This window comes from Humulus lupulus, chromosome 2 (genome assembly GCF_963169125.1).
Source record: "Humulus lupulus chromosome 2, drHumLupu1.1, whole genome shotgun sequence".
Lineage (NCBI taxonomy): Eukaryota > Viridiplantae > Streptophyta > Magnoliopsida > Rosales > Cannabaceae > Humulus > Humulus lupulus.
The window spans coordinates 180,358,668-180,381,538 of record NC_084794.1 but is presented as its reverse complement, the minus strand read 5'-3'; the positions used below and the strand labels follow the sequence as shown (position 1 = coordinate 180,381,538).

The 22,871-nt window shown below is 37.6% G+C and overlaps 1 long non-coding RNA gene across 2 annotated transcripts; it reads right to left on the bottom strand.

Moving 5' to 3' along the window:
• Positions 1–13,943: 13,943 nt before the first annotated feature.
• On the bottom strand, positions 13,944–21,540 carry LOC133816441 (uncharacterized). Of its 2 annotated transcripts, XR_009885245.1 has the most exons (6): positions 20,178–21,540; positions 19,945–20,040; positions 19,360–19,526; positions 18,230–18,296; positions 16,187–16,304; positions 13,944–14,064 (listed from the first exon to the last, which is right to left on the bottom strand). It is a non-coding gene; the product is annotated as an uncharacterized LOC133816441 (long non-coding RNA). The 2 variants fall into 2 exon arrangements; XR_009885244.1 differs by lacking the exon at positions 20,178–21,540 and having other exon boundaries at positions 19,945–20,137.
• Positions 21,541–22,871: the final 1,331 nt, after the last annotated feature.

Here is a 22,871-nt window from a genome sequence, read left to right as displayed (position 1 = left end):
GTCTGTTTCTAGTTTTCACTAGTCATTTTAGGCACATTTTGATGTTGGGGACATTCAAAATGGCCCTCAAACGTCTTTATGTCAAAGCTGTGTTTTTGAGCCTGTGACCAGAATTTGAGGAATTCCCAAATTCTGATAGGTTCATCCCCTCTGGCTTGTCCTTAGGCGCCGGGGATACCCCGCATTTCCAAAACCTTTCTCTTCTTTCCGAGCAGTATCCCTAGAGTCCTTCGTGTTTTGGCCATCTTTCCTTCAGCCATAATACTAAGTGCTTGGTTTTTTTTCTCAAATGTCCGAGTAACTCCAACAATTACATGAACACATGATTTATCTCTTCGACCAGGAGATCTCCGATATGGCCTGAGCACAAGATGCCTCCGAAGGAAATACAAGGGCGGGAACCCAAGAGCCAGCTAGGGAGCTAGTCATTCTTCCCGACACCCAAGTGGCGGTAAGGCCTGAAACGCTCGAAGACATGGGCCTAATTGTGGAGGAGGTTAATAAGGCCTCGTCTCCACACCCTACCCAAAGGTACGAGGGCGACGCGTTCGAAGCAGAGGATTACCACACTCTACTTTGACACCCCGATTACATCGAGGCGATCATGATATATTATTCGATCGGAGACAAGTGCCTCATCTGTCTCTGTCGGGAGTCCGAGAGGGTGTATCGCAGTGTCAACGGCCTGGGCGCCTAGAGCCAAGCCCACCTAATGGCAGGGGCTACCTTACCCCTCAAACAATACTTCGTGAACTTCCAAAAGGTAGTGGGGATAGCCCCTTTCCATCTTTCCCCCAACAGCTACAGAGTGCTTGCAGGGATGTACATTCTATACTGGAAGCAGAAATGACCTGAGCCTTCGCTGGTGAAGATCCTTTACTTCTACAGTTTCTACACCATTCCTCAGAAGAAGAGCTTCAAGCGAGATGGGTATTATGCCCTTGCAAAGTACGTGGCCTCGTCGCTCAACTATAGGGCTCCTCACCATAACGAGAATCATTCTCGGGACTACAAGGACGCCTTCTTCTTCACGGACGGCTTCCCGACCCGTAGCAACCCGACCCTGATTCTTGACTTCGTCTGAGTTGGTGAGTATCTTCCCGAATGCGTTATCCTTTATCTTATTAGGACTTTTCTGTATTCGATACTTAGTCAATTCCTTTTGAATAGGTCATTTTTGCCGAACCCACTATGTTCAGCTCTTCGAGGATCATCTCCAGGCGATGAAGGCTCTCCTTGACCGAGATTTGGACCTTAGCGTCCTAGTAACAGAATCAAACCTCATTAGGTCAGGGCTTCTCAGCGTAGAAGAACGAATCAGAAACCTAGAGCTGACCAAGTACCGCCAGTCCAAAATGTCTCGGGAGTTGGTGTCCCATCACATCAGCTACATAGACAGGTTGGCCAAGACGGTGTTACAGAAACGGCTGGTAGAGGAGAGGTTGGAAAACGCATGCACTAAGGAGGCCCAAGAGGCACAAGAGGATTAGAAGCTTCCCACCTTGAATTAGGTAAATTACCTCTCACCTTGTCTTACACTTTTCGAGTAGGTGATAGGATAAGTCTCGAGCACGTTTGGGCTTCTCCAGCCCTCCTCCATTGTGGTCGAATTTCACATCGACACTGGACTAGGGAAGAATTCCAGGATTATATAGAATTAATAGACATGTATCTCCAACGCCCGAGGAGACAGTCAACTTCTCAGGGCTTCGTACCTCTAGACCCAGTGACGTCTTTCAACTCGAGCTGGTTTTTCCAATATGGTACCAACATTAGTTGTGAGGTCAGGAGTAAGATAATACACCCACGCTGTTTGCACCGAGGCTCAACTCACAGTGGGCCTCCGAGCAGCTTATGTTATTGCATTACCCTATTGTGTAGAATGTACGCTAACTATTTAATTTGTTCTTATAGCTCACATGGGATTGGCAGACATTATCTAGTCTGCGCTAAGGATAGGAGCGCCCCTAAGCTCCTCGATGAGAGGGGTTGTCGCGTCCTTGGGAGCAAGCCGAACCCTCTCCTCTGGCCAAGAGGCAGAGAGTCTCCACTCCCCCTGTGGAAGTCCCTACAAATGACTTGCCCCCGGTTGTGGAGATCCCTTCCTCACCCGAGTCAGACGAGGTCGTTCAAGAGCCAAGGCAGGAGGAAACCCAGAACCAAACCAAGGGTCGATCCAAGACTCAGAGCAAGAGGCAGTGCCACCCCAAATCTATCTCCTGGTGTACCCCGAAAGATGTGAGGGGGCCTTGCTGGAGCAATACAAGAAGATGCTTCAACACTTTGAAGCAAGGATGGATGAGGGGAACAAGGCCTTACTCGAGACAGCCAAAGCCCTTCACCAACTTAAGCCATGCCGAGAGAGGCCCATCGTCCCTCCGATTGGTCGGGCTGAGCTGGAGACCTTGTTCTCTGCCAAGCTAGGGGAGATCATCTCTCCTCTCACTACCGAGCTCCTTCAGGGGGTCAGCTCCATTATGTGCGAGTTGACCACCCAAAGCTTCTCCCAACTAGGCAATAGTAACGAGGCTTCTCTCATGGCCTCGTGTCAGTACACTTCTGTTCGGGTAAGTTACTCAATCCCACGCTTGAATTCAACTCAACAAGGTTTTATTAGGCTAACACTTTCCCTCCTTTTAATTTTTCATTTTGTAGTCCGCCTTGGCCTGCCAGCACCTGGGAGACATTATGATGGAGAAATTGTACGCACTTCAGAAGTCCCAGGACAAAATTGCCTCCCTTAAGGAGAAAATGAAAGGCCCTCGGGAAGAACTTGCCCGTGCCAAGGCTGCCCTCGAGGCCAAGCAAAAATGCTCTCGGGAGCTTGAGGAAGTTGTCCAAAAGGCTGCCAAGGGCATACAACGGGCAAAAGAGGAGATGAAGGCGGCTATTGAGAGCATGCAGGGAGGAGGAGGCTAAGAAAGCCACAGCTGAGGTCACCTACGAGTGACCCAGGTTGCAGAAGTGGCTCCAGCTGCCGAGGCGACTCCACTTGTCGAGGCCACTCAACCAATTGAGGTGACTTCAGCTGCTGAAATGGCCCAGGCAGAGAGTGCCCCAAGTGGAGATTCGATCATTGAACTAGTGGCGGAGGTCCCTGAGGACTGATTACAATTTTTACACTTGGGCCTGCGTGCCATAAACTTATAGGGGTATAGACAAACAATCGCTCGAGCCCCCAAGCATAGTTTTAATTATTTGCCCGTTTAAGATTTATGTGGCTTGCCTTGCTTTTTATTTGGTTTGGTTCTATGAATTCTCCGTAACTCAAATTTCCATGAGAATAAGCACTCAAACCGTCTTATACACTTGGTTATATAAATTCAACGTAACACGAATGTCACGAGAACATGAACTCATATAAATTCAACGTAACACAAATTTCACGAGAACAAGAACTCAAATCATTTTGTACACTTGGTTCTATAAATTCAATGTAACACGAATGTCACGAGAACAAGAACTTGAACTGTTTTATACACTTGGTTCTATAAATTAAACTTAACATGAATGTCACGAGAACAAGAACTCAAACCGCTTTAAAAGTGGTTCCAGTGTTTAGTCTCTTGTAGGCCCATAGTCCTAGAAGTAACTTTGACGTGAAATTTACCATTTGTCCTAACTCGACGTCCTATACCCCTACAATCCAAAGATTCGAGCTTTCAGGGGTCCTTGCAAGTGAAACTGCCTGCCCCTCGTCTGTATCTCACAGACTAGGATTTGGTTATTACTCCCCAGGTGCGCGCTGTCCTCAGGAGGTAACCTGAATTCTTAAGTCTGCATTCTACTAGGTTTTTTATCTATGGGATATAGTGACATTAGGGGCGCTTCGCTCTTTGACTAGCCAAGCTCTCCGTGTCATGAATTTCTTGAGGCCGAGTATGGGGTACTCGACCTCCCGTCTGCATCTCAAGATCAAGAAACTTGGTTAGAGCTCCTCAGGCTTGATGTCCACGAAAGGTGACAAAAGTCTATTCTCGTGCTACTTGGGTCATCTAGCTTCTAGGTGCTAAGCTCAATTCTGCCTGGAATAAGCTGCCTTATAGGCTAAACTTGACTAGTTTCCTAGGATTTTTTATTCCTGGGATGGCGACGCTAGGCTTACTCCTCTTGAAAAGTTTAGTTTCCTAGGTCGTTCCCTATGAGGCGTGATGCTGCCCTAACTCCATGCCCCCCAAGTGATCGAAGACTAGTCTGCGATCACTTGACCAGGCGAGCAGTTGCTCTTACACAGCATTAATAGAATATAAAGGAAACCAAGGAATATAAGTAGACAATAAATTTCTTACCATGTTTTAGATACATGGATTTCATTACATGTGCCCGTAGGCTGCAGAGGGTATTACAGAAATAGACAATGTTTGCGGCTTATATTACTGGTAATATCGGCGAAGCTGCTCGGTATTCCAGGCTTGAGGAATCAACTCCTCACTTAGTCAAGCTAACTTGTATGTTCCCGGACACACAATGCTCTTGACTTGATATGGACCCTCGCAGTTGGGTCCCAACACTCCTGGACTGGGGTCTCAGGTGGCTAAGAAGAATCTTCGCAACACCAAATCTCTGACCCTAAAGTTTCTATCTTTTACTTTGGAGTTAAAATATCTGGCCACCTTCTGCAGGTCAGACACTACTCGAGGCTAAGAAGCTTTGCGTAGCTCCTCCACGTGGTCCAGGGACTCCCGAAGTAAAGCATGGTTCGTAGTCGGGTCATACAGCACACAATATATGCATATCATACAATCACTATAGCAGATAACTCATATCTAGTCAGACAGTCCATAAGATTTAAACACATATACGGCCATGCCGTCCCAGAAGCGTTACCAAAGCCTGGGATCTCGATCTACACCGTAAGGATATCCCATGTATCCATTGGGTTCTCACCCGAACCACAAGCACTCCATGTGCTAGGTGGTATTCCCGGCCCCACTGCCGTTCTCGGCCTTCGCCGTTCTCGGCCCTTCGCCGTTCCCGGCCCCTTTGCCGTTCACTCTGCCATTACCACATTTAGCATTCTCAAATAGCAATCAAATATATAATCATTCATCTTAAGCTACATCCTAGCAAAGATACAATCTAGGGTCGTGCCCTGCAACAATACTATGGGCCCAAGCCCTACTCTACAGGTGCTACAATTTTCTTACTTGTACCCCGAGCTTCACAATGCACCAAAGCCGCGAGCACAGTCCTCTATCCCTAGCCTCTCCGAAGACCTAGTCACATATAAAACATCCTTTAATGCTAACCAATCCAAAACCACTTCCCGGGACCAATCCCACACTCTCGGAATCCCCAAATTCCTAAAACAATGCATCGGGAACATCCCCCGAACCCCTGGAGCAAAAGCCCAAAATGGTAAAATTCCTTGTTCTGAAAATATCCTAGCACCGCGGTGCTGCCCTTGAGGGTCACGGCGCCCAGCAAGTCAGAGAGCACTCCCCCTTCCCAGAAACAGCCTCGCGTCGCGGCGCCCAAGAACAGGGTCGCGGCGCTCCTTCGCGAACCCAGAAATCTGGGTTTTCCCCTGCGTTTTTCCCGAGCCAAAACGACTCCAATTCAACCCAAACAAGTATCTAAGCCCCAAAATCAATTTAAAACCCCAAATGAACCCTCTAACAACCTATAAACATCAAAAACAAACTCAATTACACAATCACACTCAAAATCCACTCTTGAGTTTCAAATTTCAGAAGTTCAAACCATGGCTTCTAAAACATAATCCAAAGCTTAAAAACTGCAAACCACACTTCTAAAATCTTAAACCACACTAGGTACGAAATTTAAACATGCTAAGGATTCATACCTCAACCAAAACTCGGCTTGAACTCTTCTCAATTCCAGCTTCAAGCCCCTTTTTCTTTTGATTATCCCACTGAATTTCCAAGTAAAACCAGCCATATTTCTTTTAGGTTCCCACACTTAATCCTGTAAATTCAAGCTTAATTTCAACAAAGACAGAGCACAAATTCTTACCTTTGATCAATCCTTGCTTAAATTCGAATTTGGTTGCCTCAAACTCCCTTAACTCCCTCCTAGGTTTCAAGAATTCACCTGCCTTCTTGCTTCCCTTCCTTTCTAGCCCTTTCTCCAATTTCAGCATAAACCCAATTCTAACTAAGTGTTATACGTGAATCACTATCCCTTCAGCTGAAGCTTATCTACCCTTAGCCAAATAACAATCTTACCCCTCATAGTAATCCTTTCCTAACTAAGCCTCAAGGCCCTTTTTTGTCATTTCATTTCTATTACTATTCTACCACTTTCCATTACAACTTGTTACTCTCAGCAGTTACTAATGGTTATCCAGGTTACTCAATCACCAATAACCATTAACCACAAATTCTCAACTCAACTCACGAAATTCCCCAAAGTACCCCTAGGCTCCTCCCGAGCCGGGTATGAAATCCCGTTGTGACTTTTGAGTTATCTAGCTCTCTAGGACCGTCTCGGCACGTGCATCACATTAACAACACCACACTCACGTGGTACAAATCACATAATACCATTAACACATTTATGCCCTCGGCGGGCTAAGATTACCAATTTACCCCTAACATACAAACGGGGTCCACATGCATATTTATACCACCTAAACATGCATTCTAATCACATATTCATTCAAATTCATATATTAACATGTTAACTCATTTATTGCCCTCCAGGCACGCTAATCAAGGTCCTAAACCTTATTAGCAGATTGGGGTGTTACACCAATAATATTCATGTTCATAACTAATTAAACTAAAATGTAAAGTAAGAAAAGGAAACTATATTAAATGTTCAAATTGGCTTGAATTCTTCTTCTCCTTGCTCTCCAATGTATTCTCTACCTCTCAAATGTTCTAAAAGTCCATTTCATGAAACCCTAAGTTTATATTTATAACCCCCTAGAAATTACCTCAAAGATTTCATTTAAAATTAATTAATACTTGTAATCTACGCGCACGGCACATTGACGCCTAATGCCCTGACTCGAGACTTAGCTTTTATTTATGGAAGCAGTCTAGGTGCAATGGTGCCTACAACCAGGTGCAATGGGGTCTGTCCTGATAATTTCTAGTAGACTTGATTTTTCAGCTCGGTTCACTTCTCAGTTTCAATACTTCACTCAGTTATGTCCAGTGTGCTCCAAATTCATTATAAAGCCATCGTTACGCATACTACTGCACACTAAAGATAATACATCAAAACTAGACAAAAAACATAAGGAAAATACAATAATTCATATTTTAAAAGATAAGAATGAGTGATATGCACTCATCAATAATATACTTAGAAAGTAAAACCATACGTGTTAAGAAATACTTGTGAAAATCACAATAATTCTACAGAGATTGAATGTCCTAGCACACTCCCTTGTAATTAATTTGTAATATAGTGGACAAAATTATGTCTATCAAATTAAAAAAAAATTACGAGCAACCAATGTTTAGAAAGAACACAAATGTTCTATTACTTATAGATAATCGACTGTTACAAAGTGGGAAAATCATGTCTTGCAACCAGCACACAAGTAAATAAATAATTGATAGGAAACTGGTCGTTTACAAAGTGGGTAAATCGTGTCTTACGACCAGTAAACACATAGTCTTGGAAAAATAAAAAATGATTTGTTGTTACAAAATGGGAAAATTGTGCCTTACAACCAGTAATCAAATGATTTTGAAATATAGTTGGTCATGATAAAGTGGGCAAAATCGTGCCATACGACCAGCTTTTCATTAAAGCCCATAATAATGGTGCAATTCAGCATTTGAGTTGTTTATGCTTTTCCGACCGATTCCTTTTGGCTTGTGCAAGCAGCTCGTGAAATCATGTTGGTTGTGATTGGGCATTTATTGACAATGGTAATAGAAGTGTTATAACATTATCTTGACTCTCTTTGTTTTCCTTTAACACAGCCTATACCAGTGTTGGTTAGAAATTTCATTGTGAGATGAAATGTCGAAGTTATTGCTTGCAGGTCTATGAGAATTAGTCTACCAAGCAACGCATTGAATGCAGATGGAAGGTCCACCACTTCAAACATAGCCATAACCGTGTTATTCGTTGGTGCACTTCTGGCAGTGACTATAAGCATAATTACTCCTACTGGGAACATTCCTTCTCTTGTAAAAATTGTAAAGTGTTTGAGTGCATGGTTGGAGGTCTCAAACAAAAAGTTTCATTCTTTCAAGGGTTGCCTTGAACAATATAGTTATAGAAGAATCATTGTCAATCATTGTTCATGCGACTATCATATTTGCAATCTAAGCTTCGATGACCAATGGATCGTTGTGTGGGAATTTGACATGATTAGAATCTTCCTCGGTGAACGTAATGGGTTCATATTCATAGCAAGACATTTTGGGAGTTCGCTCCTCGACAAACATATGTCATTACTTGTTTCATGGCGAAGTGTTCGGGCATATCTTTCTAGGGCTTCTCTACGTTCACCTGCCAGATGTGGTCCTCCATAGATTGTATCAAGTTGTCTTGCTACTGGTGCAGGGAATAAGGGTGGAGTTGGTGCATCAGGATTTCCTATAGCAGGTGGTTGGTGGTCATTTATTTGACAAGCATACCTCCTCATTGCCTAGTGATTTTATCTAATAAGAAATTTGATCTGGTCTTTGAGCTGATTACACTTGTTAGTATCATGCCCATAGTCTTTATGGAATCTGTAGAATTTGGTCATATCTCTTCTATTGATGTCCTTTCGGATGGGTGCCAGTTTCCTGTATGGGACTTCAGCTTGTGTGGCCAGAAAAACATATGCTCGTGATCCTAGCGGTGTAGAATAAGTGGTAAACCAAGGCACATATTTGTATGGCTTATCATTGGTTTTTACCTTTTTGTTATTGTCGTTATTGGTGCCACTATTCATATTGTTGTTTCGCTTACCATTATTCTGATTGTTTTATTTTCCACCATCTCCTGCCTGGTTCTTATTAGAACTAGTGCCTTGATTGTTATTATTTGTCCCTGCTACAGCTTGGTTACCCTGGTCAGCTTTTCGGATAACCTCTTCTAACTTGATAAACTCATCTGCACAGTCAAGGAATTCTCTGGTCGAGTACACATTTTTTCTTCTCAGATCAGTCCAAAGTGGTCCATTAACCTTTACTCCAGCCATGATATCCATCAGTTTTCCATCATCACTTACAGGCTTGGGACGAGCAACTTCTTGCATGAACAACTGCACATAATCTTTTAGGGCTTGTCTACTCCTTGTGTGATATCTACCAAGTCAATAAATTCAGCAAGAAGAGTTCAAGCTACAAAAAATTGTGAGTAAAAATGGCTTACAAATGAATCCCAAGAATCGATGGTTCTTGGTTCTAATTTAAAGAACCATTGTCTAGCAACATATGCTAAGGTAGCAGGAAAAATCCTACACCAGGCATCATCTCTAATGCTTTGCAGACCAGTCTGATTTCAAAGTTGCTCACATATAAAGTTGGGTCTTCTTGTCCTATGTACATCTTCCAAGTTGGCATTTTAAACTTAGGAGGGATTGGTAGGGAATTTATGTGATCAGAGAAGGGAGATCCTTTTCTTCTCTCCAGATCAATGTCAGTGGGTTTCAAGACTGTTAGTTCTCAAACCATTTGAGTCAGAGTATCACACTGCGCTTGGATGGTTGGTGCAACTACTGGTGTAGCAACATGTATAGCAGCGAGTATTGACAATGCTTCATTTTGTGGTTCCTAAAGAAACCAATGGTGCAGCAGGTCCAAGGGCATTATACCCGTTTCCCTCTCTAAGTTGGTAGAGGACATCGCAAAAATCTCCTTGTCATATCTAAGCCTGTTATAGACGTAATTATTCTTAGGCTACACCCAACGTTTTGACTATCTGCTTGAGGGTCCAGATGGAATGGTCCAGAAAAATAATTATGCTGCTCAGGCTACCTTAGTGGGACAAATGGTCCTTCAGGTTGCACGTTACCTCGAGTAGGAATGTTTATGGGCCTAGGGGGAATTTATTGTTCTCTTAGTTGTCCATTCCTACGGTCATCATTCTGCTAGTCGTTTCGGGTTTATAGTGCCCACTATCTCCCTCATTGTCATCATAGTCGTCTCTATAGGCTGATCGATAGCCCTACTCACTTCTATGTCATCCCTGTGTTGATACCATATGGGTTGCTGGTTTTGGTTATAACCAGCTGATTGGTTGCGTCGAGGATGTTGGCCTCGATTCTGACTTACTGATTTATCATTCCTTGGTTGTCAGAATTGTTGACTAACACTTTAATTTTTCTATTTAGGAGGAACTTGTAACGTCCCAATTTCCCTAATATGGCTTAGTGCTTGGATTAGGGGGTTGGGAGGCAATAATTGAATTAATTAGATGATTATGTGTTATGAGCATGTTATTATGTGAATTGTATTATGATATGATTATGCTTCCATGTTTAAGTGTATTAAATATGCATGTGTGTTCGTTTCTTATTAGAAGGGCATTTTTGTAATTTTTACTTGTTGATGGTGTAATTGTAATTATGTGTGATATATGATTGCGACTACATTATTATGTGGATATATTTAAGTTACTCAGCACGAGGCGATCCTAGGGAGCTAGTTAGCAAAAAAGTCACAACAAGGTAAAATACCTGGCTCGGGCGAGCTTAGGGGTATTTTGATAATTTGGTAAATTACCGGGAATTAATTGGTGAAATATTGGTTTGATAGATTAATTGGGATTATATGAGATAAATTGATGATTAGTGGGAACTATGCCAAAATACTATAATGCCCTTGGCTCTAGATAAGGGACATTGTTTTGGCTAGGGGTAAAATAGTCAATTACCCTATACCTAGAGTAAGGGGTGACCTTAGCTTAAGATTTTGGGGTCATTTACGTCTCAACTCATCTCTCCCTCTCTTGGTGCTCACTTAGAAGCTTTCAAGGGATTCTTACCTAGAATTCAAGCCAAGCTTAATTGTGGTGAAGGTTGGAGAATTCTTCGGAGATTAGGAGTTGTTAAACTAAGGGTCTCACCAGGATTTTCGAATTTGGGCAGAGGGAATTCAGGTAATTCTCTGGACCTTCATTTTTTTTCCAAATTGTGTTCTTGAGTCATTTTGGTTTTGAATCATAGTTTGAGATTCTAGGGGTGTTTGTGATGAGTCGGTTAGTGCATATTGTTGCATAGGCCTAGCATTTATATTTTTGTGGCTGGAATCTTGTTAGAAACATTGTGTTGGGTCGGATTGGAGGACTGGAATTTCTGTAAATCGCAAGGATAGAATTTGGGGAAGAAAACTTAAGTTGTGGGCGAATTTTTAGTTTTTGACGACCTAGCTAGGTCGGGTGCGACTGCGCTAATGTCCCAGAAAAGGGGAAATCGGGTTCTAATATAGGGGCTCGAGGTAAGGGGCGCAACCGCACCAGGGGCCCCGAAATGATGAAATGCTTATTTTAGGGCTGGGCCCGAGGGCTCGGGGAATCTAACTTGGGAACCCGCTTGAGGGCTCAAGGGACATTTCTAGCGCCCCCATGGTTTTAAAAGTTAGAGTTCGATTTGGAACTTGGGTTCTGAGGTTAAGTCCTGATGAACATATATTTGTGTTGTGATTAGGGTTTCCGCCAGGCTCGAGTCAGGATTTGCACTTGGGGTCGTTTCATTATTTGCACGAGGATCGAGGTGAGAAAACTACACACTTCAAGAAAAAATTCTTTTAATAAGACCAAAAATGTGTTATCAAAACATACCATAACACTTTTTGACGTGTTAAGACCGATTATGTTATCGCAGGTCAAGGTACTTTACATAACACTTTATCATTGTTATACAGATGTGTTATTATACTGTCAACGATAACACACTTTCTATGTTATTTTAATAAATATATAAGTGTTTAATTATATTATTTATATTCGATTATATAACACATTTCAATACTTATAAATTTGTGTTATACTACACTTTAGTATAACACATTTTTTGTGTTATATAATGAAGTTTGCATAACAAAATTCTTTACTTATAAAAAGTGTTATTGTAATAGATATTATAACACATTTTTCGTATTATTTTAATATTTAGATAAGTTTAAATTCTCATTATATATTCATTTATAGAAAATAGTTTCCATAACATAATTTTATGCTTATAAACCAGTCTTATTGTAAAAGATACAATAACACATTTTTTGTATTATTCTAATATTTGGATAAGCTTGAATTATTAATATATAAACTGTACATTATAATTATTTTTTATTTCTTTAATTCAAATCTGCTTCATTTAATATACTTAAGACACCATTAACATTGTACAAATATATTTTTGAGTACCAATTATATGGTTCATAACACATATAACCAAATAATTGTGTCAAAATACATTCAAGATTATCTAAAAAATAATCCAAAAGTCTTGTGATATTCAACATTGCCTAATTAACATAAACAAAACATTCTCACAATAGTCAACAAAATAGTCTTAAATAATTGCATATTCAAAAGTAAAGGTAGGAATTCATGATCTTCCAAATGTCAGCACACCAAAGCCTTCCAAATTAGATTTTCTTTTGCACTTCACTTGTTGAATCTGGTAAATAAAACATAAAAGAAAAACTAATGAGGTCATGAAATATCATAACATTCATCTAAAATAGTCAATAATACTATCATAATCTTGGATTGCATATCGGTTAATGTTGAACAAGCATTTATACTAGTAAAAAAAATATCCAATCAAGAAAGAATCTACTATTTCTAACCAAAAAATTATTCACTGGTTTAAAAAGGCATGTCATGTGTAAAATGTTTGTGTGCACATATCATCAGAGAGAATAGAGAATGAATGAACTAAACTTTATCAAAATATATGCAAGTGTTGAATATTTGTGATTCAACACTTGTAATGAGCTAAAAATTAGAGTAAGACTAACAGACTCATAGCAAACCATATCAGATCTATCAACTACCACTTAATAGATAAATTTTGTAGTAATAAAATAATTTATAGCTAATTTCTAGATAAATTTTGTAGTAATAAAATCATTTATAGCTAACTTCTGCACTAAAGGATTCAATTTAATTGATGAAGAACAGAGAAACAATAGTCTTTACAACACAAAAGCTACAAAAAATCATGATCATAAAAATATTAAATTGCAATGCAATAAATCCAATATGATAGTAATACTCCACAACTTAGGCTCTTTTATCTAGGAAGAGAGCTAAGTGAAACCTCCATATACAGGACCTAGAATCTTAATCAACAAGAAGGTGCAGATTGTTTTATAAAATAAACAGAACTTATAATCAAAGACCAAATATATAAATTGCAAGCCATGCTAAGTAAAGCTAATTTCAGTAGCCATGCTAAGTAAAGGTAAGACCATTTTGTCTCAAAACCTCAAAACAAGATCAAATCAGAGAACATAAACAAACAAACAAAATCAAGAACAACACCATAAGAGGGCAATCTTTTTCAATATACTATCAACAATCAAATATTACAAGGTCTTATACCAATTTTATATGCAGTTTATTCAAAATCACGGTAATACTATATGCAGTCAAAATGAAAATTTGGAGTATCTACCAATTAAGCTTCTCATCCTTATCTTGAGCTTGGTTTTGGAGCTTCAAATAATGCAAGACAGGACTACTGTATTTGGAATCAAGTTTAGAACCATACCAGAATTTTGTTCACGTGATTGCATTATCAAAGAAAATTCCAAGAAAAGCACTAGCAAACATAAACCATCTGTAACGCCCTACTACCTCAAAGTCGTTACTAAGTGAGTTTAAAATGTGATTTTAACTCGCTAATTGAGGTTTTCAAACAAACGTGTAATTAAACCATATACAGAGTCATAAAAGTTGAAAATAATTCCATTTACTGAAAATCATAAAATGTTTAACACTTGGAATCCCAAAACACTGTTTATAAATATCTACAACTCAAAATGTACTTAAAGTCGACTATACGACAAAATAGGGTTCATTACAAGCATCTTCCAAAAAAATACCCCTGGTCGTGGCAGCCAGGCAGACCAGACATGTACGCGTCGCCTCACGCTCTCCATACTCATGGTCGGTTGACTTTCTCCTTGCCCTTACCTGCACCACAGAGCACCCGTGAGCCGAAGCCCAGCAAGAAAACTCCACATAAATAGATAACATATGCACATGAACCACTCAGCATATAACAAATTCGCCAACAGGCTAAACACATACAGCCATGCCGTCCCAGGCACTTTACCAGGCCCTGGGTTGTGGTCTACACCGTAAGGATATCCCAAGTGTCCTTTAGGGTTCTACCCTGGCAACTCGCACTCCGCGTGCTAAATGCTGCTCTCGGCCCCTTGCCGTTCTCAGCCTTCGCCGTTCCCGGCCCTTGCCGTTCCCGGCCTTCACCGTTCCCGGCTCTTGCCGATCATTCACATATATGCACACACAGCATAATTAAACATAGCTTAAGCATATACTAACATAATCAATGGGCTACACCCAACACATAATCATACAGGGTCGTGCCCTACAACACATCTATGGGGCCTCGCCCTGCTCTATGGGTACAATAGTTTTCTTACCTGTGTCCCGAGCTTCTTGACCACTGAACCCTCGAGCACGGTCCTCTAACCCGAGCCTCGTTGAAAACCTAGTCACAGCACATACATAACACTCTCATTACTAACCAATTCATAAACATCTCCCGGAACCAATCCCGAACTCTGAGGACCTCCCGGATCCCCACACATGGTGGCGGAAGCGTCCCCCGAGCCCCCTAGGCAAAACCCTAAAAACTGAAATTTTCCCCTGCCCAGAAATGGCCTAGCGTCGCGGCACTAACCCTTAGGGGTCGCAGCGCCCAGAGAGGTTCATTTCCCCTGATGCATCCTAGCGTCGCAGCACGAAAGAACAGGGCCGCGGCGCCCATACGCGAACCCAGAAATCTGGGTTTTTCCCCAACATTTTCCCGAGCCAAAACACTCCCAAATCAATATCAAGACATACCTAAGTCCCAAATTCATTCCAAAACCCCAAATAGATCACATGACAACTCTAAAACATCAATAACAAGCCCAAACACACATTCAAACTCATATTCCACAAATTGGTTGAGAACTTCATAAAACTTAAACCAGAACTTACAAAACTTAAACCACCCTTCAGAAATCTTAAACCACACCAGCAACCAACTTCAAGGGTGCACGAAATTCTTACCTTAAACAGGGATTCGACCTTGAGCCACCATGAAATCCAATTCCAAGCTTGACTCCCTTTGATTCTTAAGCTGAATTTCACAATTACTAAGCCAAAACCCAACTTTCAGTATTCAACCCAATCTCTAAAAACAAACTTGCAAGAAACTAAGATTCAGAGATGATGCTTTACCTCTGGACCAATCTTGGCCTAAGCTTGACTCTAGCTACCCCAAACTCAGCCCTGAACTCCTTCCTTGATCTCAAGAAACTAGCCCTTCCTCCCCTTCCCTTTTGCTTCTTGGTTCTCTCTATACTTCCAGCAGAAAGTTCCTGAATAGCCTAAGTGTAAGTAACGTGACTAACCCCTCTCAGCCAAGTTAATCCCCTCCTAATGCCAAATGACCCAATTGCCCTCCTTTCTAACTTGGTTTCTAGCTAACCCTCAAGGGCATCCTAGACTTTTCCTTAATCTCTTGCAATAATACCACTTTCCCACTTTATACAACTATCCTCAAGAGTTACCTATGGTTACCCAAGTTACCAAAGTGCTACTAACCATTCCTCAATAACTCCCACACTCAAGTTATTATATTCCCAAAATATCCCTAGGCTCCTCCCGAGCCGGGTATTTGACCCCATTGTGACTTTCTAACTAAACAGCTCCCTAGGACCGTCTCGGAATGTGCATTACAAATATATCACCATTATATCACATATATCACATTTATGCCCTCAACGGGCTAAAATTACAAATATGCCCCTGACAACCAAATGGGGCCCACATACATATTTAATCGCCTAAACATGCACTCTAATCACATATTTATTAAATTCACATATATAAATACAATATAACAATTATTGCCCTCCAAGCACGCTAATCAAGGCCCCAAGCCTTATTAGCAAATTTGGGTCGCTACACCATCTCTATGGGTTTGTATAGATGCAGATGAGAACATGCATATGTTCACCTTATATACATTAAGAGAATCTTAAACCATCATAGAAAGATAATCATAGTTCAATATACTGACCTCTGATTTTCCAATCAAAAGAAAGTTGTTTAAAATCTCAGAAATGGTTTCTTGAACATCTCATTGGTTAAATATTGGGCCTCACCTTAAGCATCTACTGATGTTGCACCAGGTAGTTCTATCAAACCAAAAAAAAAAAATCAGAGAAATCCTCATATACATGAAAAACCAAAGAACAGAGAACCAAATGTCACTTGAGCTTGGGAAATTACAGTATCCATCTAAATATGTATGTGCCTTTTATACCTTAGGCAAATCTAAGTGAAAGTATACCTTAGACTTTTATTGAAGACTCAAATTCCTAAAATCAGTAAGCAAAACAATGAGTGAAAGTATACCTTAGGCTTTTATTGAAGACTCAAATTTCTAAAATCAACAAGCAAAACAATGATTTTATGTCTAAAAGCAACAACTCAATAGATCAAAATTTTCATATGATGATCCAAATATAATATAATGAAAGAAAAAAATGCCACAATATACTTCTATGAAAAAGAAAAAGAAAAAAAAAACAAGCTTCGTTGAACCAATGAACAAGTTTCTTCCTCTGTTTTCCTCTCGCTTTTTCTCTCCTTGCACTGATTTTTCACATAGATCAGTTCAGCTAGAAACTCAAGCAATACCAAGATATTCAATAAAGAGTTGCACATTCAATTTGAATTGAAAAAAATTCCTTTAATGAAAAAAACATACAAATTTCTTATATATGACATTAAGTCATCTAAGCATAATAAGAACCATGAAATCATTATCACATATTAATCGGGTTATCAATTCATCAAAAAAAAATTAACTTTAAATGAGTAGAGGATGAAACTAGACATGCCCAAGCCTCTATAATCAGTCCTACACATGCATACCATAATAGCTTAAACCAAACCACAAAAGGCAACATCAAACAAGAAGTTGTTTTCAAATCACTCCATGCATAAGAGTACTCTCCCATGTCCCTAGTGCTTCATTGTATTCTCCATTCTTTTAAAACATAAATTCATTATGCATAAAGAAATACAATATATATTAATATATATGTATATGTATAAATATATATTAAAAACTAATAAAGACACCTTGTTCACAAGAATATCCTTTTACTTATCAAGGAAGACCTCTGTCTCTTCAACAGCTCTCAAAACCTCAAATAGCACCTTATGCTCTTGTGAGTTGGGTGCTACGTAGAACACATGACCAATCTAATTATCTAAACTTTTCTGTCAAAGTACGCAAAAATAACTAAAGCAAAGACCAAACCTAAAGGAGTTGTTAAATCAGATTGTACTGTCTTATTTTTAAAAGAAAATATTCAAGTCAAATCAAAATAACTCAGCCAAATTATGATATCATATATGAGCACTCTAACAACAAAAATGAAACCAAAGAAATCATTCTAAAAAATCATTGTGAATTACTCTACAACATGCTTTCTATGAGAGCTTCTTTTAGCTTAATGTTTAAATTTAAAGCACCCTTGACAAGCCATGTAACGAAACACTCTTTTCTTGACAAATGAATTATTAATTATATAAAATAGTGAAACCCACAAATGAATTCTTTTCACAATTTGTAAACAGAGTTAACAAATAGTTAGACTTCGTATGAACATTTGATACCTAACAAATAGTCAATAAATTTCAATAAGAATGCTACCAGTAATTGCATTCCTTACCTACTCCAGGTCAGCATCCAAATTTGATTATTCTAGCTATTAAAATAGGTAGACTGACATAAACAGACATTTACTACACATGCAAAATAGTTATAGTTCCTACAATTTTGAGATGCCAATAAGTAATTGCTTCTTATGAAATAAGAAACTAGAAAAATAAATGGCACATAATATGCCAAATTCAAACAAATAAAATACCATCAAAAACTAATGAAAAATGATCATATTTAATAAGCCATTCAAGAACCAAAACAAAACTATGAAAGAAAAACAAATGGCTTCTTTTAGCTTAATGTTTAAATTTAAAGCTACCCTTTTGCTCGAAAAAGTGAAAAATAAAATGACTAAACCATTTTTAATAGTTGAAATTTGTGTACCTAATGGTCACTGCTGCTTCAATTAGAAGAGAAATTTTGGAGGTGCTGGGTATCCTGGTTCATAATTCTGCATATATAATATTGTTATTATTAGAAACTTTCATATTAGAAATTTAAAATATTCCAAGAATAATGTGTAAGTACTAAAAAAAGTCATGGGAAAATCAGCCCCCAAAGAAAGCATATAAAGTAATTCTTGTAAACTGAAAAACAGAGTAATTCTTGTAAACATAAAAGAGATAATTGGTAACTAACAGCTAGCTGGGCATAACTGTGATTAAATTAGCTTTTAGCCAACTAGTACAAGACATACCTTAGGTGCCTAAACTCACAACCAGTTAAGTCTATCAATCTCACAATGTCTATACATGCAATTTATGCCATGAAATACTCCCAAACAGACGAGACAACAACAAGCTAATAACAATATATATACCAAATGTGTCATTAAATAGAAATTCTTATTTCTTCAAAGTAATCAGACTATAGACAATCAATAGGCACAAAGATGTACATATATATTTATAGAAGCTAAACCCACAAAGGATAAGAAATTAAATTAAAAGCAAGAGAACAAGCATAATTAAATTATAGCCCCTGCCAACTGTCTCAATTCATTTAGCATCAAATGCAACTTCAACATTTGACTTTCATAACCCAAACTTAAAATACATAATTAGTATTTGGTAATTCTACAAAACCAACCAAAAGCAAATTAAAAAAATTTATTTAATTAATACATAAATTTCAATGTGTTCCTGTGAGTATTGATTATTTGGTCTGATGCATGTGTTGATACGTTTCCCACTAAAGTTATATACTATAGCTAATAGAGATTTTCAATAGCTTTTCTTCAAAGTTTTAACTTTTTTTTCCTACTTTCTAACTTAGAAAATATATATCTAATTAAAAACACACACACACATATATATATATATATATATATCTAACCAAAAACATATATACATATAATTTATTTGATCTTTTTTTATTATAATTACATTGAACATAGAAAACACAGTAAGCAGTGCATAGTTTTTTGTTGTTTAACGATCTGGGCTGGTTCTTTCTTTGGAGGGAAGAAGAGCACTTCTCCACATGAGAGCTTTTTGCAAATAATTTTTTATTACCTGTTTAAAGCTTTTCTCAAAAAATGAAGGCTATAATATCTTAACATCCAAGGAAAGTTTTGATGCCCTGAACTTCACTCTATTACGAAGCTTGAGATTTTGAAACTGGAATCTCTGGACTAACTTGAGATTTTGGAGTGAGTTCTTGTATTGTTTAGATAAGGGGCCTGAATTAGAAAACCAAATCAAATAGAAATTCAATTTAATTTTTTACTTAAGTGACAAATGAAATAGCATCAAGAAATTGACAATATTACGTTAAAGAAGAAAATTACCACTTAGAATATTAGTGCATAATCCCACAATGATAACGACATAGGTAAAATGAGCATGCATTTAAACATCATTTTTAACAAAACAAGTGTCATATATCTCACAATTCAGGGCCAAATTAAGAAGCATACATAGCCAAGTTAAGAAAGGATTTAGCTCAAAAGAATCTCATTTACTCATTTATAAACAATTACACATATATCTCATTGAAACATTCTGTCAACCACCTTCAATGCATTATTTAAAGCTTAGTACTATATACTTCAAAACAGTAAGCAAAACCATCATAAGAGTAAAACTAAAAAAACTTACAGATATATCTGTACAATTGAGCTCCACAATTCAAGAATATGCACAACCCCTTCGATATAAATATATGTATTATCTCTCTCAAATCTCATTTTCTCTCTGTATTATCTCAATCATAAACAAATATATGTATATAAATATATATTGATTAAATTCAAAATACTTTCTCGATATTAATTTGAAATCTGGAAGGAAAAAAAAAAACTACACAAGAGACTAACTACTTCGTGAGTTACCTGGGTCTTGCTTTAGCTATGAGAGAGAGAGAGAGTTGATTTCAAAGCAGCCGTGATGGAGAGAGAGTTGATAGACTCTGAGAGAGAGAGAGAGAGAGAGAGAGTTTGATTTCAATTTTAGTTTCATAAAATTGAAATCAAACTCTATAATAAAAACAAGACAGACCCAGAAGGACAAGGAAAGAATGAAAATTAAAAAATAACCATACATGGTTGAATTAGATAAACAAAGTTCATGATGGACTTCATAACCATACGCTAAAAACAAGATCTTTAAAAGCAATCCGAGGAATTTTTATATTGCGACTACTGAATCTCCTCTTATCTAATCCAAAGCCAATCAATTAAATATATATCTCAAGAATAATTTAAACCAACCAAAAGAAAAAACAATACAGTGGAAATAAAGGAAGACATACCAAAAAGCGGTGATATTGAAAAAGTTGAAGTAGTGGCTATAGAAGCAATTCTCATCTCTCTTGAACAATTCAATATAGGCCATTTTTACTATCAATTAATTATGCCCAAATTTGATGCTTTCAATTAATATTGGTTGAAATCAACTTTAACATACATATATAAATATATATATATCACATAAGCAATATCATAAAAAAAAATACCAAAAAGAATATATAAAAATTAAAATGCAAAAAAATAAATAAATAAGAATCTCACATAAGATCAAATAAAAAAAAATACAAAATAAACTTTGAATATCTCATAAACTTTATCCATATATTTGGAAACTCATAATAGAACAAACCCATATAAAGTCAGAACAGATCAAACTCATATGACTTTATTTGATTAAAAAGGAAAAAGAAACCACAGAAAACTTACCTCTACCCTTATAAGAGAGAACATAAAAAAGAATGAAAGAGAATGAACCTAATATGAGAACAGAGAATGAAGACTAGAGCAAATGAGATCGTTCTACTCATCTTAACTGGCCAAAAGGACATGGGCTTTCTAAGACTTTTTCCAAAAGACCTAGATTGTAAGAGAATGTGAAGGATGTGAGAGAAGAGCTATCAGAGGGAGACTTATTTGGGAGAGAGAAAAAAATTTCATTTTGCCTTTTACTTTGGCGCTCAATAATTTTTTAGGCCCGCCTTTTACACTCTACCAACTTTTAGATTAGTTATTTTAATACTTTTCTAATAGTCTTATACTCATGTGCTGTAAAAAAAAAAAAAAAGATATTTGGTGTAGTGTATGCCTATCTACAACATAAACGGGGCATCATATGGCTTGTATTGGAGTAACTAATAACAAAAGACTAACAGAGCGACAATCTACACAAAACCCAGACTGCAGACAACACAATAACACTAAATAGCAAACCAGATGGGTCTCAAATCAAGCTATCTATGCATAACATAAAAAATAAAACAAGAACACAAGAAGAAATACCTCAACGAATTATCACAAACACAGAGAAGGGTCAATAGTTTCAGCTGAACATAAATATTACGATTTAGTGCAATTGAATAAAAATAATCCATCATTGAAAGATTCCATGAATATGTCAGTGGTATTTTTATAAGTTGTCTGTATGTAGAAGCATAGAAATTTAAAAGGTAACCCATATATTACCTTTCACACTTGGGTCCTGTCACAATAGATTCTATATTTCTATTCCTCTACTTTTCATAACAACATTATTAGTGTATCACGTTATCAGCTTGCCTATTCATGTCAATATATTAATGTTTCAATACATAAGAAATGACACTCAAAACAATTCATCACTTTAGAATCTACAGCTAGAGAAGAGCTGAAGAAAAAGAAGGTATTACTAGCAAGAGTTGACATACAAAAAAAAATTAAAAATACAGAATTACAAAAAAAAATGAATAAGTGTGAGAAAAGAGCTCCTAACGCTCTGAATGTATAAAAGCATATTATGGATCACAATATAACATTTTAACTATAAAACATAAACATGCAAACTAATGAAAAGAAATCTGAACTCACATTTCAAACTAAACTTGCACTATTTAAAGGAATAGTATGATCACCTTCACAAGGATTTCAATGAGGTCCACTCTTTATGGTGTGCTTAGTTTGGAGTTTGGCCAAACTCTACATGAAGTGCATTCAAGCTCGGACAAGGTTTGAGCACATCTAGAGTCTTATGAATGTCATTCATGATTCTCTAGTAGTCTGCAACAAAAAATATTGACCCATTCTTACCACATAAAAATAGAGAGAAAACAAAAATTGCCATATCAATATTTCACTTTCAAGAAGAAATGGAAAAACTAGAATTTGTATCTCCATGAAAAATGCAAGAGCAAGAAAAATTCAAAACAGATTATAAGAAATAAACTCATATCCATACTACATAAGACTTGAAGAAATATGTATACAATATTGTTTCATCACCGTAAAGTTGTATATATATATATATACTTCATTCTATTTCTATAAAAATAAAACCCAAAATGTTTTACGTAAAAGATACAAAAAAAAAAAAAAGAGAACACAAATAGATTAACCAACTACATTAGACACCAAGGCATTCATAAGTTTGTGCATACAAAATACAAAGAATAGAAAAACATAAATGAGCAAAGTTTTTTGGTGCATTAATTTAACAGTTCTGACCGTTAAATATATCAACATAATCATAAAACTGAAGCCATTGAAATTACTGAAAGCCAATCATATATGTGTATCATTGTAGTC